This window comes from Miniopterus schreibersii (genome assembly GCF_964146895.1).
Source record: "Miniopterus schreibersii genome assembly, chromosome: 5".
Lineage (NCBI taxonomy): Eukaryota > Metazoa > Chordata > Mammalia > Chiroptera > Miniopteridae > Miniopterus > Miniopterus schreibersii.
The window spans coordinates 28,900,262-28,918,669 of record NC_138106.1 but is presented as its reverse complement, the minus strand read 5'-3'; the positions used below and the strand labels follow the sequence as shown (position 1 = coordinate 28,918,669).

The 18,408-nt window shown below is 37.1% G+C and overlaps 1 protein-coding gene across 8 annotated transcripts in view; it reads right to left on the bottom strand.

The window, feature by feature from the left end:
• The window catches only part of NLGN1 (neuroligin 1), a 710,817-nt gene that overhangs the window by 585,334 nt on the left and 107,075 nt on the right, over positions 1 to 18,408 (bottom strand). For 2 of the 8 annotated variants that reach the window (XM_081138370.1, XM_081138372.1), the window contains exon 1: positions 6,093 to 6,788. The exons of 4 other annotated variants lie outside the window; for them this stretch is intronic. The gene's annotated coding sequence lies outside the window, so the exon portion shown is untranslated. Of the gene's footprint in view, positions 1 to 6,092; positions 6,789 to 18,408 lie in introns of those variants that run through there. 2 more of the 8 variants (XM_081138367.1, XM_081138368.1) reach the window with 1 other exon arrangement.

Below are 18,408 nucleotides of genomic sequence, written 5' to 3'. Positions count from 1 at the left end.
TCTTCACATTACAGTTCCACTAGTACTAATATTAACTAATACTAATATTAAGATTCAAAGCAACGTTCTATTCATGGGCCATTTGTGGAACAGAACACCAATGAATAGATATTCACGAGGTTTTAATATACACATGGAATGTAAATTGCTAAATGAACTCACCATTTAAATAAAATTGAATAATAGAGTTTAGAATTATAAAGTGTTAAAAAAACTTAAATAATGACCAAAACATCAACCTTCATTATATTTTTAGATCTTATTGTCCAAGTCCTAAGTGTTTGAAATAATTTTTAGTGGCTACCAAAGTTCCTTGAGCTATGACACTTTCTTCATGGCAGAAAATAACTCTAATATACAGCTTGGTAAATTATAACCAGAAATAATGCTATCACACTTGTAAGTCTTGATAAAATTATCTAAATGAAGTAAATAAACTACATACAAAAATCACTAAAAAGTTTCAATGATTATTTGATTAAAATTCAATCTTTTAAATATATTACTTTTTGCCTTTGGAATTTTGCACATAACTTCAAAATATCTATCAACTCAAATAAGAAATAATTTATTCTAAGAAAAAAATAAAGAGCAAAAATGAAGATTCCAATTATTAAGCAAAAAGGTAACAAGCAAGGCCAAAGTCAGGTCGCTTTATTGCATTTAGCAAGGCACTGTTCTAGGTTCTGGCGAGAAACACAGTTTTGAAAAACTAAACAGAAATCCCTACCATCGTGGAGGTTAAGGATATATAGGCTGCTACTACTACACTGCTTCATTATGTAAAATATTTTCCTTTGTATACTCACTTAATCCTCAGATGTTATTACCAATGACCACAGCTGTAAATAATAGGAACTTTTGGTACCAATTTCACAGTAGCATATACATTAGAACACTTGGCACAGTTAAAAAGGTAATGAAACTGGTGACTTCTTTTACCCATAAGAAAAAAGGAGAGGTAACATTGTCACTTGTGTGTAAAATTTTGGACAGCTAAGTAATATAGATTTAAATTAAAAATGACAGATGCAGTTACTTGAAACATAATGGTTACTGAAGTGAATCTTTATTCCTTCCAGTGTTATGGTTAACTATTAAATGGCTCAAGCAGTATTTTGAGGTACGAATTTTGTAACAACTGTTGGTCAATGTCCTATGTAGTAACCACTGTCAGTTGTCATAAGAGAAGTGGTTGTCCTGTAGGGAAAATTTATACCAGTGATAATCCCAACTTAGTTTTTATCAAATCAGTATTCACTGATTGCATATGTGACCTTGTTGAATTTCCAAGCATAGTGAGTATTCCAGATGACAATACAAAGGTACTCACCATAACTTTTTTAAAAGAAGAGGCAACAAGAACTTTCATTCACTTTGAAATATTACAATTATTTATTCTTTTCTGAAGACTCAACATTCATTGGGTGTGTCAAGGAAGTAAAAACAACTGTTACACACAAGTGATGTCAAACATCTGCATAAAGATAAATTGTACATCAGTTGGATGTTTCCAAAAAGGCAGTTGTTGAGAAACATATATAAGGCCTCCAAATTACTGCCTGATTTTTTCACTCTTCTCAGAATTTACCTGTTATTTAGATACAGACAACAAGTAAGGAAACCACATTCTAGTAAAATACTTGCTCGATATTGTCTCCTCCTCAACTTCTGCTCCCCCCAACACATTGCCACTACCAAATAAATAAGCAAGCAAGCAAATAAACAAAACTACTTATTTTCTAGGTTATTCCAAAAATTAAACAGAATTCTAGGTGCAGGTTAAGTGGTACATAGGATACTTCTTATTGAAAACCCACTTACAGACACCCAAAGGGCTTCAGCAGGTAGCTCTAACTGCAGACATATGTGGTATTAGAAAGGCAGACTACAGAAAAAGAAGAGGTTATTGTGCGGCCTGTCTCGAGGGAACAAGTTTATGTCCAAAAAGATATATAGTCAAAAAGATATATAGTTAAAATACTAAACAAAAATTGTGACAGAAGCAGAGAAAAGTGAAAACACAGTAAAATACATATATATATTCTTCTATTTCATAAGTCAAACCCAAGTTCATCAAGTTAAAGGCAGGTGCTAAGATGTCAACCATGTTGGGTAGATCTGAGTCTCAGCCTGTAACTTTATTTCCTGTGATGTATCACTGTGGTTTTTTGATTTTACCTCTGTAGCAGTAACTTAAATTATATTTGATCCAAAACGAATTTCATGCTCAACTTGTTTTTCTTAATTAAACTTCCTTTAGCAGTTCCTAATATGTGTATTATTAAAACTCATTAGTCCCATTCACGCTGGCCTGTCAATTTTTGGCTACTCATTCATATATTGAAGTGCTCTGTTGCTAAATACAGGAAGAAAATTAAATAATAAATATGGGGACTTGAACGTTTTATGAGTGTCAGAATGCGAGAGTGCCTGCAAGGCCCATAAGGTTTCACACAGAAGAGGCATTGCCGCTAAAGCTAACATGCTGACCCATCTCTGAGCTATAAAGTCGGCCGGAATGGCAGCAGTAAGCGTTTTGCCATTTGACTGGAATCTCTCTCACATGCAACGGAAACAGGCACAGAAGAGGTTATATTGACTGTCATAAAAAGGATTCATATAAAACCCCCCAAAAGTTTAATGTCTAACATTTCAAATGCCTGGAGTGATTTACTAGTTTTCTCTGACTTCAGTTCAGCTTAGAGTTGGCAGTCCTTCTCTTCACACAGGTTTCCTACCAAATGGGTATAGGTTTTTTTTTGGGGGGGGGAAGGTCTTAAAGACAGAGATAATTCATAGCGTCATAGCAATGACGCTGGCAATGTGATTTCAATAATATCAAAGCAAAAATAACCCAACCTGTTAGTGTTAAGGAACAATTCTTCTTAGAAACAGTGGAGAATGGTGCTGTCCCACAAGATTAAGTAGTTGGCTACCTCAAAGTATTTTAAATTATCTTTTAAAAAGTATTAAAAATGACACTCTAGATTCATCGTAAGTGTTCAGTATTTCGTTTTATTTTTAATTTTTGTGGGCTTTGCAAATTTGAAATACAAAAAATTGAGATTTTAAATGAACTAAAAGTTGGGTCTTTTTTTTTGCATTTTCAATAAAGCAAAAGAGAGGAAAGATTTGCATTTGAGGATACCACTTGTTAAATATCTCTGAATCATTAAAAAAGAATTGCTCTTTTCATTCTGCTTTCAGTTGAGTGTGTAGCCATTTAATTTTTAAAAAGCAGTTAATGTAGAATAACATTTAACTGTATTTAATCGTCTCAAAATCAAAGGGAGCTGCAGCAAATGTGTTGTCTCCCCCTGAAAGTTAGGCCGCTTAGAACATATGGGAGACTTTCGGGGGACGGGCGCAGCTGTCAAGCAAAGCTCCAGGAAATACAACATCCATTTTTCAAGTTTTGGGGAATCCAATGCTATTTCTTGTCACACACATTACGAATTGTGTGCTTGCGATTTTTAGGGCTAATTGAGAGCATCCATCCCTTTACTCCAAACTACCGCATTCTGTGTTATTCTGTAGAAAACTGGAATTGATGCAAGCCACCATGTTCTTTTTAATAATCATGAGGAAAACTATGTGTTTGGATATAGTAGAGCAAGCTGTAATTTTCTAAGTGAACTCTTCACGCTTTTTCAGCAGGTCTTGGAGTGACCCACTCTATTCATGGAGAACGTTCATGTAATTGGGTACCTTGCTCTTCGATTACTGGCTACAGTTTTTTAAAATTTTTTTATAGTGTGTAGTTTTGTTTATTTCCATTGCTATTGACCTTCCAAAGTGAATTTACCACCTACAAAGTTTACCAAAGTTTTGTGTAGGAACTGCTTGTAGAAACCAAAGGGTAGGCCAAAGTTTCCCCCTTTCCAGTCTCTATTCCAAAATGGAATAGACTGAGGGGGGAAAGTACTGAATAGTCTTGACAGAGAAAAGTATTGTTCAAACAAGACAAAGGCGCATTAAGCTGAGTTTTCTTCTTTAGCGCTATGGAACATGCCCTAACGGCTGGCTCGAAGATTGCAAAATATGCAAATTAACTTCTAAAATGACCTCCTTTTTCATGTTTCATATTCTTCATCTACTTTTATATAAACACTGTATTATGTTTTGGCCTAAAACAAGAAATCCCAGCCCACCTCTTATTCACCGTCACTATTTATTCAATATTATCATTTACTATGTTATTTACTAGCTTCTGTCTTATTTACTATGTTATTTCCTTGTCTTCTTCCGTTAATTTAATTTTTTAAGGTGCTAAATTTTAATGGACTGTGTAACTAGGATCAGTGGCTGGAAATGTACCAATGCACAGAACATCCATTCTTCTAGTTCACGCTGCACACGAACCACGTGACCCTGAGCTGTGTAAAATAAAAGGCAAAGGCAAACCCGGCCTCTCAGACATCTCCTGAAAACTAACAGCTGGGCTTACAGAAACTATTTCTTGCTATTTCTATCATTTTGAGACAGGCTTACACAAAGTCTGCAGAAATAAAAACTAACTTTTCCATTGTAGAATTCTTGGGAGACGAGTTTTATATTTTGCTATTGCATCTTTTAAAAAGAGGGGAGAGAAAAAGAAATAGCATGTTCTTGTCTCAAAATTTAGATTTAAGAAACACATATATGGACACAAACCCAGGAAGAAAGTTTGGCGAGGCTCCTCTTTTAACACCAGGATGTCTGATGCCTCTGGGATGCCTGAAATAAGTACCTGGAGAAGGAATGTTCCCACGACATTGAGGAGCTGCCTTTTAGTGAGTTCACAAATAACAAAGAGGCGTCAATGCTAAAACCATAAAGGTATCTACATACATTTCATACTCTGTAAACAAAAACCCCTGGAAAAAAAAATCTGATGCTTTTCTTCAAAAGATTAAAATGAACACAATATATTATTTTATAGTTTAAGGAGTATCTATCTCCATTTCATTCTAACACATTTGAATGTCTGAAGGTTTAAAATTTAATGAATTGCCCGTAAATTTAAAAAGCCAGCTGAAACTATAATGCTGACGTGTCAGGAGGGGGGTGTTCATTAACTTATGAACATATCTGTATACCTGTGTCCACAGTTTAAAGGCGCCAGTCAGTTCCTGGTTTCTTGGTATGTTATTGTTCTGAACCTATGTGGATTCCAAAAGTGGTTCAGAATAATATGCTTTTCTTGATTCCAAAGCAACTTTTGGTTTCCTAACTCAATTAATATTCACTCATCTGGGTGATTACTTTTAATTACATCTGCGAAAATTGATTTTTCTTCTGGAAATAAAGATGAGCTTTTCTTGAGATACAAAATATTTTTTAAAAAAACAACACAGGAAGAAATTGCCCTGAATTCTGCTGCAAGAAGATGGGAAGGCACGCGCTCCTCGGCGGGCAGGGCGGCGGGGCGCGGGGGGGCGCTGGGCAGCGGGGCGCGGGCAGCTGGGCGCGGGGGCGCGGGGGGCGCGGGGGCGGGCTGGGCAGGGGGCGCGGGCAGAAGGGCTGCGGCGCCTCCCCGGGCTCTGCCGGCCCGAAGAAAGTTACCTCGGGCCGCGCTGTGCAAAGCGGTGGAGTGAACCGCAGGGCGAGCCGCGCGGCCAGGGCTCGCTCCTGGGTCCCTGTCCCACGCGGCGCCCCTGTAACCCTTTGGTGATCGGCTGGGAGAAGGGGGGCGGGAAGGGGAAGGGCGAGAGCAGGGGGAGGGCGCGCGAGACCCGTGGGCACGGCCAGGGCCCCCTGCACCATCCCCGGGAAGCGCCGGCAGCCGCGCTCCCCACGCGGGCTCTGCCCCCACGCGCAGGTTTCCGAGGCGGTGCCGCGGCCGCTTCTCCTTAAAGTGTCACCGGGAGAACGCGCCGTCCGCCGAAGGGACCCCCCGCGGAGAGGCTCCCCAGGCAAAGTTGCGAGCTGGCGGGCCGCTCGGCTCCCCCGCGGGCGCGGGAAGCCCGGCTCAGCGCGGTCCCCGCAGCTCCCCACCCGCCCGGGCGCCGAGGCGGCTCCGCAGCGCGGTCCCCGCCGTGCCGCGGCCCCGCGGCCGCAGCGCCCCCGCGCCCCCCGCGGCCCCTCCGCGCGGAGGACCCCAGACTTACCCTCGGCGAGCCGCAGCCACAGAGGCGGACCCCGCATCTCCCCCAGGCCCCTTGCCGGACTCGAGGAGGCGGTGTCCGCACCGCTCTGCCTGCCAGCGCCAGCCCAACTGGCCAAAGTAGTCACCAGTTCCTGGACCCCCTTTTTGGTTTCGGCATCGTGAGCACCCCCGCAATATTGTTTCAGAATTCAGGATGCTCCCTTTGTTTTTATTTATTTATTTTCTCTTCTCCGAGCAGCCGCGACTGCACCCCCACCTCCCCTTTCTTTTTCTTCCCCCTCTCTCTCTTCTGTTCACCCACGGACACTTCCAAAACGTGTCCACGGAGCCCGTTTCCTCTCCAGCTGCAGCCAGGATCCAGCCTCCCGGGGACGCAAAGCCGCCTCCGTGCGCATCCGACCGTCAGGCACGGAAGACAAACGATCCAACGACGTTACTTCTTCCAGCGGCGATCAGATACTCCCGCTAATCCAACAGATTCATCTCGACTGCAAATTGACCTCAAAATGAATCCCCGGCGCTGAAGCCCACCAGCGGCAGCGACGTCGTAGCCCTGTTCGGTGAGCGGAAGAGCGGTGGCTTCTCTCTTTCGTTCTTTCTTCTTTTTTAAAAATCTTTTTGGATTCTGGGTGCTCGGCTCGCGGAGACGCCGAGGACCCTGGTTTTCCCCAGCAGAGGTTCCGCTCCAGACCAGCGCAGGGAAAAATGGTACAAAGGTACCCCTAGCGGCCCCGCGTGATATTGCAGGGACCTCGCTTTTTTTTTTACACGCCCCCCCCAGCCCAATCCCCTCTCCTCACTTTTTTTTTTTTTTTCCCATTCCCCCTGTATATAACTGACTGCTATAGTCGATAAACAAAAAAGCTGAATGGAGATGAACATGAATAGTGTATAATTACTTGGGGGAAAAAAACAGTCTGATCTTTTTTTTGTTTTAAAGACTGAATCTTCTGTGCTTGCCTCCCCAGTATCCACCTTTTTTCTACAGTTTCCCCCAATGGCATTTAGTACCTAAAAGGCCAATTGGGGGCAGCTACGGATTTCGAAGCAAGTGTATTTGTTTCTTGACTAACTATAGATCTCAGAAGGGGCTTCATTTTTCCTGAATATACTGCTTCTAGAAAAAACTCAACATTTTGTTTTCTTTAAAGGAATATGAATATATATGTTTTTAGACAATCTCTTCTCATTTTGGACTTTTGATGTTCATTCAGCAAAACAGATGTTGGCTGCTGTGACCCTGGGGTGGAAGAGCATGGCCTAAAGGTCATTGTATAGGCCTCAGTGTTGCCTGTCTGAGTCCTTTGCAATTCAATGACCTCCTCAAGATTACCACTAGCATTTTGACAGGTTTTAGAGAAAAAGAGCCAATGCAATATATTTTAGGACTCCTTGTTGGTGATACTTCACAGATTTACTGTTCCTACCAATAACCCATGAATTTTTTAAAAATGAGGATTATGATTCTGTAGGACCATGGAAGGAATGGGATTCTGCATTTCTAATGAGTCCTGTGACCACACTCTGATGATCAGGGACCTAGTAAACTTGGGAAATTGGATTCGTTTTCATGCTGGTGGGTGCAGAAACTGCAAGGACTCCAAGATCATTTTCTTAACTGACTAAATAATTAAGCCTTTTTTAATGGAGGAGCTGTTAAGGAGTCAAAAGACCTTCCTTTTATTACTAGTTTTGCTATTAACTGGCTATGTGACAATGAGCAGTCAGTTTTGGGCCCATATTTAATCATTAAAATCAAACAGTAAATCCAAATAAATGAACAAATACACTTGTTTCTAGATGGGAGACTCAGTATTGTAAATTAACCTGTAAAATTAATGTAATATTATAAAAATCCCACTCAAGTTTTTTTATAGAACTTGGAAGTTAATTCTAAAATGTGTTTGCAAGAGCAGAGTCAAGTTGTCAATACGATTTTAAAGAACATGATATGGGGAATTTCCATATGAACTATTAAGGCTTAATATAAAATGACAGTAATTGAGGCAATGTAGCTTTGCTTTAGAAATAGAAACTGGTTCATTAGAAAAGAGGGTTCAGAAATATATTGATGAATTTATAGAAACTTGATAAAATAGGTGACATTAGGGATCAGTGCAAATAAAAGAATTATTCACACAATAAACTAGACATATAAAAATATAATACTAGCACTTGAGTTCACACTTAAATATGCATTTGAGGTAGAATAAAGACTTCAAGATACAGAGCAAAGCTTAAAAACATTTAGAAAAAGATAGCTAATGATGTGGGGCAGATTGGAAGAGAAGAGTCTATTAAATATTAAGACATAAAAAGTGAAGTCCACAGAGAAAAAATATTGAATTTGATATGTTAAGATTAAAAATTCATGTACATCAAAGAAGTCCAGGCATATATTGAGAGAGGATATTTGCTATGCATATAACCAAAGAAGGATTAGTACCCAAGTACATAAAGATTTCTTACAAATCTATAAAGACAAATGATAAGGGGAAAAATGAGCCAAGAAGATCAATAGTCAATTGATAGAAGAAAATTCTCCATGTCCAGTAAACACAAGAAAAAGGTATTTAATTTCCTGAGTCATTAGAGAAATACAAGTTAAAATGATGGCATATCATGGCACAGCTATGAAACTGGCAAAAGTTTTGTGAGTCCAGCAAAACAAAATATTGATGAGGATGTGGAGCTTCCATGGAGAGTATATGATAGAGCAACAACTTCAGAAAGCAGGTTAGTGATATTTGAAGAGCTGCATATCCTAAGGTCCAGTCTCTCCACTCCTGTCCACTTCTCCACTGATGTATAGAAAAAACCCATTACGGAATTACTTGAAGAAGACAAAAATAGGAAATAATCTAAATACCTTTAGATAAGTGGACAAGTAATTTATAGACTATTCACATACTGCAATACTGTATTAAACGCAGCAAAAAGGAAAGGAACACACTATAGCTACTTGAGTTAGCTGGGATTCATCTCCGAAATGCAATGTAAAGCAGCAACAACAAAAGCGGGTCTCACAAAGGGATCATCTCATTTATAAATCAAGTTTAAAACATGCGAAATAATTATATCTATTATTTTTGAGCATTTGTACATGTAGCTAAAGTGTATACACATGCATAATTATGATAAACATGAAATTCAGGGTAGAAGTAATGTCTGGGAAGAATGGAATTTTATGGAATTTAGGAAGGCATCACAGTGACTTTCAAACAAATCTTCAGTGCTTTATTTTTCAGGGTGAATCTTAAGTCCACAGATGTTTATAATATTACATGTAAATTGTTCTTAGGCCTGAATTATTTTACTGAAATGAAATATTTTTAAGCCAGATGATTTCTATGAATCCTTATAATGTAAGAAAATTTTCTAATTAGAATATGTATGTGTAGAAGTGGGAAAAAAACATAGTATGGAATTTGGGACTATCATGATGTGTTTTCAATAGAGAGAGTTTAAAAATCTGTAGTACTTTATATTGCTAAGTAGAAATGGACAGATGTTTATTTATTTCTATAATGTATATAAAAATTTTCAGCTAGCAAGCAAAATTCACCACCTAAATGAGAAAAATGTGATTGAAATAGGGAAAAATGTAACCCTCAGTTTGCTTCTCCTTGTATTTTTCCTTTGATCTCACATATAGTACCTCATGTATAGTAACAGCAGGGCCTCTGAAATTCTGAAACTGGCCATCAATCGATCACGTTCAGTTCCGACCACGTTCAGAGACTTCTCTGCCAGAAGAGAGGCCATCAAAAGCCAGAATAGCCCTAAGCTTAACTGCAACACAAAAGATAATTCTTCCAGAACATTTAAACTATGTATGAGAATGCAAATAGGGAGGCCTTGTTGATAAAAAAAATATATGAAAACTGGAAATCTCATTTCAAACTCATTAAGTAGTATTTTTTATAATTTCATGAAAAATGGGAAAACATACCAAATATTAGAAAAGAATTCTTTTTTAAAGTCCAATCTTAGAAATAAAACTTAGATTAGTAGTTAATACCACCTAACTTATGCTGAACTCAGGCAGGAAGCCTGTACAAATTGTCAAACGATCCATCTTCAATCATTCAGAACAGTGTTCCTGAGCAATAACTACAGCAGCTTTGTGATAAAGAAACAATAAGAGGACAACTGAATTTCCTTCAATGATAGAATAGGCAAGGGGGGAGAAGTAGATGTAATATTTCTGAAATTTGGAGAAGGTGACATTCTTTCAACAACCATGCATTGAAAACTACCTCCTGCATACAGGACACAGCACAAAGCATTTCATAGGAGAGTTGACTGTAAACATACCATTGCCACAAACCCTTACTTTGCTATTAATAATTAATGTGATGATTGCAAATGGTTCTTTTGAATTGGTACTTCTCTATCCACACTAAAGATGAGATATTAGATACTAATACAGAACTGAAGGTTTGTTTTCAATGTGTTTAAGTACAAATTGGCTTGAAGGTTAAGGTAGTCAATGAAAGAAGGAAGTGAAAGAAGGACAAGTGGGAGAATAAAGATGAAATACGAATCACGCGCATTTCTCTCCCTGGTGGCTTACTTTACAGAGAAGACAGTAAGTTATTTTATCTTTGTGTCCCTCTGAGTACAAATGATTAGTAAATATTGAATGACACTAGATCAAAGAAACTAGTTGGTACATGAAAAAAATTATTCTCTATATTGGATGGGCTTGCAAATCTCTTTTCAGAGAATGAGATTAATAGAGGAGGGAAGTAAAACAACTACTATGACTAACAATAATGAGAAATAAATGGCCAAGACTGGCAAACTTGTGTGCCATTTGGAATATGAGATTCCAATTTGATTATGGCGCTAAAATCTTAGCTGTGCTAAACTTCAAGGCAGGATTACACATCCCATTTTGTTTTCTATACTTTAAACAAACAAACAAAAAAATTGATTAATACCAAATGCATCATGTGAAGAGATTGCTTGGTTCTACTGAAACATAGATGCCAAAGTATTTAATCATTGCCCTTAGTGCAAGCAGAGTCTTATGAAAAGAGAGTTGTGATTTTTTTTTTTTGGGGGGGGGGGCGTAGGATAAGATAAAAAGCACATTTTTTATAGCCAGTTCAAATCAATTCCCTTTTGCTTGGTGCCAAATATTATAGGATGTTATGAAAGATCAGTATTCTATGTCTGAAAAAATAAGTAACAAAATATTATAAAACAGATTTCTAAAACAAGTCTTGGGAAAAAATATTCCTCTGCCATCTTCAGAACTCCCCTGATATAAGCTCTAATTTTAAGTGCTCAGATTTGAATCTAAATGAATGGCAACTGGGAATTATGAAAAGCATAAAAATAAAAAGTGCTGCAACATTACAAGGCCTAACTACTGCAAAGGTGGCTATTTACAAAGAGGTTCTTTCTGCAGGGAAGAATCTGTTCACACAATCCTTCTTAATTAGAAAAGACTACACAAAACACCTGACTGACACCGGGTATTTCAGGTATGTACTGGGAGAAAACACCTGCCTGAATGCTAAATTTACCAGATACATCTTTATATTTCATGTTTTGAAGACTTGTAATGGAAACCAAGGAAGTAATAATTAGGACTAGATATTTTAGGATGAGACTGTCATGTAGAGGAATGGAGTTTTTGCGTTAAGGTTGGTTTGAGACACTGCAACATATTTCTAAAGTTAGGGGCTTAAGTCAGAAATAAACCCAGATTTTCAAAGTAAACTCAAATCATTTTGAACTGTTAAAAACTTTCAAATGTTGTTGCCATTATGCTAATAATTCTTTTGCTCCTTTTTGAATCTTTTTTGTTTCTTTTTTTACATCTATAATTTATACTTAATTGCTACAATTATTCTTTACTTAAAATATATAAATATTCAACTCCAAAGATTTTTAACTCCTAATAACTTAACACATTATTATTTTGTGGAATATTTTATTCACTTTGAAATATATATTTTTTTATATTTGTGAGCTTTAATAGTATTTTACTGACCCTCTAATAATTTCATAGCAGATTCTCTTGATATGATAGCTACTTTTGACTCCATCAGACCATGATTGATTTTAGTTTGCAGTGTAGTCTAGAATGAAGTAAATTACATAGAATGATCTTAAGTATTCCTTTAGTACTGAATAAATACTAACAGAAAACCATCCTATTGTACATCATCCATTAAAGTTTCTTATATATTGGTTTTAGTCAATGTTTCTAGTATTAGCAAAAAATACTGTAAAATTTCACCCAATTATGGAAAAGCCACATGAAAATTAATGTTCTGTAGTTCAATCTAGAAAAGGAAATTTTTAGTTATATCCCAACAGCATTACCATCTTATTGATTTCAGACACAAGTTTGGTACCCTTTCTTCTTTGGATAAGATTCCATGCTAGTTACACAACTAAAAATGAACACTAGCCTGAATTCTATTTATTGTTCAATTAGTGACTTAATGAGCATCATCTACCTGTCCCAAAATATTTAGTTTCATAATTTCCTAAACATTAAAGGGGATCTTTAAATGACACCTCCAAAAGGAATGGATCTCTCTCTCTCCCTCTCTCTCTCTCTGTGTGTATGTGTGTGTGTGTGTGTGTGTTTTGTATCTGACTATGTCTCTTCTTTTTCTCTCTGGATCTCTGAACACATGAATATACCTATTTAGGTAATTTTTGATAACTTACATCAAATTAGGAATTATGTCACAAATGTTTCAAAAACTGAATTTCCCTAAAATAAATTGTATTTGGTTTTAGAGCATGTAAATAAAACTATTTCTGATTATCTGTAAATAAACTATGGAATGATGTAATGAAACAGAATGATAAAACCATATAACACTCAATGCACAGGAAGTTGTTCAACCTTCCAACCATCCATTATAAATATCATAACCCTCACCTAAGCATTTTCTCTAAATATTTCTAAAATCTTCCTAGAGATAAACAAGCTAATAAATAATGTTTTGCTATTTTTAAAACTGAAATCTTGAAGCTTTATTTCTAAATTGTACTAGAAGGAGGAGAGAGAGAGAAAAAGAAAACTATAATTTTTAAAAAGCACTTTGCTAAAATAGATTATGCAGAGAAGGTGATGTCAAAAAAAGTTCAAAGTAAGATTTATTATAAGTCACAAAACTGACAGACTACTAGGGTAGATAGTTTATGTGTTAACAGGAAGTTTACCTATTATATGGAACAAGAGTATAAGCCTTCGCTATCTTCAATGCATTAAACCAATTCACAAGTCACATCTTCATCATTAACAAGTTTGATAAAAAATATAAGAAGCACCTTATAGCTGAAATTAGTTTTTACTAGGTCTCAAACTAATCGTTAAAACAAATAGAGTGCATTTGAACTATGGCCCAGAGAATTGCAGTTTTATAGTTCTTGTATAGACTCCAAAGATTTCCTTTTGTTAAATAGGAAAAAAACCAAGAAGTCAACTGACTGATTTAACAAGGTCACACAGAGTTCAGCGGCGTCACTAGATGAGGAGCCACTGCACCTCCCTGCGCCATTCCACTTCCCACTTAGGGCTTTTTATGTCTGGTTGCTGGTGTTAAAGTGTCATTGTTAAACTATTTGACCATCATCAAATTTTAAAAATCAAAATTAACATGTTGAGAAAGGACACTAAAATATACTTACTACAGTAAGCAGAATAATAAATATCCCTGGAATCTGTAAATACATTACCTTATGGGACACAGGGACTTTACTGTTGTGCTTCAGTTAAGAATCTTGAGCTGGGACCAATGCAGTCACAAAGGTCCACCCAAGGGGAAGGCAGAAGAGTCAGAACCAGTGTAAGGGATGTGACCACAGAAGCAGAGATCAAAACAGATGAAGAGAGAGATTTAAAGACACTACCCTGCTGGCTTAAAAGATGAAAGAAAGGGCCATAAGCCAAGGACTGCAGGTGGCCTCTGGAAGTTGGAAATGGCAAGAAAATGGATGCAGCCCTTGCCAAACCATTTTAGACTTCTGATTTCCGGAACTGCAAATTCACAAATTTGTATTGTTGTTAGCCACTAAATTTGTGATAATTTATTACAGCAACAGGAAACTAATACACTTAATTAAAAATATTAAAAGTATTCTGGGAATAATCAATGCTTCCCAATAGAAACATAATGTGTGCTACATAAGCCATTTAAAATTTTCTAGCATACACTTTAAGAAGAGTCAGGTGAAATTAAATTTAATAATATATTTTATTTAGTCCAATATATAAAAGTATTATTGTTTTGGTATATAATCACTATCAAAAATTAATAGCAAGATCTTTTTATAATTTTTTCATACAAATGCTTCAAAAACCTAAAGTGTATACTGGATATGTGGTGTTGAGAGCACATATCAATTTGGACTAATTCCTTTTCAACAGCTCAATAGCCACAGATGGCTAATGATTGCCATATTGTATAATGCAGCTGTAGACTGTAAGAAACAAATTAAAAAGAAAAATTCATATATTTCCTATAAATGATTCTAATATTCTTTTATCTGTAACAATCTAGATTAAGAATCATAAATGCACCTAAAAAAACCAGGATGGGTGTATGGCCAATGTTCTGATTAATTTGTACTTGAAATGTGTATTTAAAAAGATCAGAAAAGGAACGAAAGCAAAATATAACATGAAAGAACAGTACAATTGTCTAATGATACAGAATTGTCTGATGTTTGCGAATAATACTAAGAATAATAGAAAAAAAAATTTTCTCTGATATTTTCAGAGCAAAAAAATAGTCAGGGATAGGATAAGCATGGGATTGTTTGGGGCCAACTATGTGATATGACCAACAGAAAAGCAAAACTATTAAAACCCTGCTTTCCAATTTGTTCATAGAGAAGAATGATATTTAAACTGAAAACAAATATGATGGTGATGAAACGGTCAGAAACCCTGAAGGTGATTTAAATTCATGTTAAGATTCCAGGTCCAGGTCCATACCTAATAGGATAATAAAAATACTTGAAGATGTGTTCTTGGAACTAGTACCTCCTGCCTTTGAGTCACCACGGAGAAGTGGCATAAAAATTATTAACAGCACTGGTTTTCAAACAGAATTCCAGGAACTGAAGTTTGCTATTCTCGACAACAGAAACTCTAGAGCTCACGCTCACATGTGTTCATTAAGTATATGTCAACTCAGAATAAAATCTTCTTTATTAGAGTTACTAGGGTGGCAGATCAAACATGTGGTTTGAATTGTATATGTTGACTTCATCCAGTCTTTTAATAAAAAACACTCATAATTTTCTTCTGCACAAAATTATAAAGTATGGGGCTGAAGGATGCTGTAGTTGAGGAGGTCCTTTGAAAGTTGAACAATCATTCTTCTGTAGAATTCAATGAATGTTCTTTGATGTCCTCTTTTCCCTTTTTTGAGGATTAAAATTTCTAAAGGAATTTGTTTTGTAACTAGGTCTGTCCATTAAGAAAATTAATCTAATGGTGGGTACGAGTGAGAAGTTTTAGTAGGAGTCTGCCTTAGATCATAGACTTTTAAATCGGTTATTTAAAACCATCAACTGTTTTGGGAATTATGTTTTTTAATGATGCTTTTTTAAACTGTTAAGGAGTTTGATATGAATTTCTTTTTATATTAAATTTTAAATGGAATTGTAATGAAATTTTACCAAACTTTGACATCTAGTTTCTCCCTGAGTCTTCTACTGAAAAATGGAGATGAAGGTCTTCTTACTTTTGGTTTACTCACTGATACGATATGAATATTTCCATTTAATTAAACAGCCATATTTTTATTGAAAGGTATTTTTTATTGATAGCATTTAATTGAATTACAAAAAACTTTGGGTTGTGAATAGAGTGATGTTAATAACAGCTGCAAAACTGATCCAAATTTAAAACAAATCAATTAAAATATAACTCAGTATCAATCTTAATTTTGGCTACATACATTTCAAATGAACTTTTATAATGTAATGGCTAATTTTTTTCATCTTTTTGACTCCTAATCTGAGCAAAATCTTTCTCTATCCTCCCACCTCCCAAAAATATCAAGAGGTAGGTTCAGGAAGCAATATAATGAAGTAATAATAGTAACAATAACAGAAAAAAAGAAAGTCGTACTATAACCTGCGTCCATTCCTTTCTCCTGTTCTCTCTTTCTGTCTCCCCTTCCACCTCTCTTGTTTTTAATATGTAATACAACATATAAATGTGTAATTATATATTATGTTAAAGATTTAATTATGTTAACATATACTTAATACAGATAATTCAATATACATAATATACAAATGAATATATACATATACCCCTGTGGCTGTTGCAAAGACTATATCACTTTTCCCTGCTCCTTTGCTTTCTCAGCTTTCTTGAAGTTATGCAAATTTAATAGTCATAATAACAAAAATAATGTCAACTCATTTGTTGAATGCATCTTCTGTACTCAGTTCCTTTACTTATACTATGTATCTTTCAAGTTTGAAGGGTACATTTAATGTCTCCTATTATTACAGGTGAGTAAACTGAAACTCAGTGACACTAAATAATTTGCTGCCACTAACAGGTTAAACTGAGATTGTAATCTAATTTAAGCCCAAACCTCTTGTAGCTACTGTTCACCGTGAAGGGTGGTGAACTCAGAGCTGTAGGTTATGGATACTGAAGGAATGACTCAGTGCCCGGGAGTTAATAAAAGTTGGGCAGTTGGGATATCCTCCCAAACCCAGGGGATCACCTTTGGGTACAGGAATGTCCCAAGCACTTCTCAAGAGGCAGGGATAATGCCATGATTAGGTTTGCTTCTGTCACCCTGTGTCAAGTAGGACCAGTGCTGCCGACTGTTTGGAAGAGCAGTAGAGGGTGGGGTGTCCCCTGTAGTGAGGCACGGCCATCTCATCCCTCAGGGAACCCGAACTACGGACTGAGTGAGGGGCTCATCCGGAGGGCACTGCCTCGTGCTCAACTTGAGAGCAGTCAGCAGAGTCCTCTTTAAACACAACTCAGATGAGAGCAACCACTTGGCAGACACTCTGGGTTGCTAGTGAAAGAGTCGGTTTCCCTGAATATCTGGGAGACAGTGCTGGCTAGAAACCACAGACTGGGCCAACACTGAAAGATGCATCCCAGTGCGCGGGGAAGTATGATCGGAGTAGACTACGACAGCAGAAGAGTCAACTATGGTTGGAGACTGAGATCACAGAGGACCTGCGAGCAACCAGATTCCGTATCCAGGAGCCACAGGTGACACCGGATTCCGGACACAGGCCCACGCCAGGTCTTGATGCTGTGTGACTGTGCCAGCCTCTTCGCTGGCCTCTCCCTCCTCATGTAATTGTCCTTCTCCATTCCTCACACTGACACCTAAATAATCTCTTTATAAATAAACCCTTTAAAATGACATTTCTATTTAATAATTACCAGAATTATAACCAGTTTTCACCATGGTTGCCTGCTACAACCCCTTGAGGGGGTAGGTTAAGCATACCAATGCTTGGGCCTGCTTCTCAGTCCCCCCCACAAACCAATTAAATCAGAATCTCTGGAGCCTAAGCTAGTTCACCCACATTTTTAAAACACTAGCAAATGATTCTCATGTCTAGCCCAAGTTAAGAACACTGACCCAGTGTAATGGTAGTAAAGCTTTCTTAAGCTGGACTCGGCGAGCACAGAACAGTGTGCTCAGGATTAGTTATCAGATGGGCCTGGGTTCAATTCCCAAGTTTTTCACTTGCTAGTGACACTTATTCATTCTGACTTTCTCTTTCCTCATCTGCATTATGGAAATGGGTACAGTATTTGTGCAAAGGCAGAGTTATCTATTTCCCTTGAACTTAGTAGTTCCCCTGTTCACTCTAGGTAAAGATCTTTCAGCCTAACACATGTCTAAGTTTTGCTATTGGGAATGATCAGTATTAATAAAAGAAAGGTTGTTGATTTTGTAAATGCTCCATTAAAACACCACCCCAACAACAACAAAGTGAATAAACATCTAAACCTACTCTTCATGATTTTCGAAGGAATATACTATAAACAGCAGATACATAACATTGCAACTTAATCCATGCTCACAGAGTGCATAAATAACTCATGGAAACATCCTGGGGTACAGGGTTCCCATCACTTTCCAATGAAGTACATAATCCTTATTAATATTACTTTAAAATAAAAGTCATTCTGATACATCCTGAAAACTGTGGAGAAAATTGTACTGAGATTTTTATCTCACTTCTAGGTAGATAAACTTGAGCCAATAAAAGTGTGACATAAGAAATTGGACACTGCCATTTGATAACCAAATCCTTCATGCCAAGGGCATCTTTGA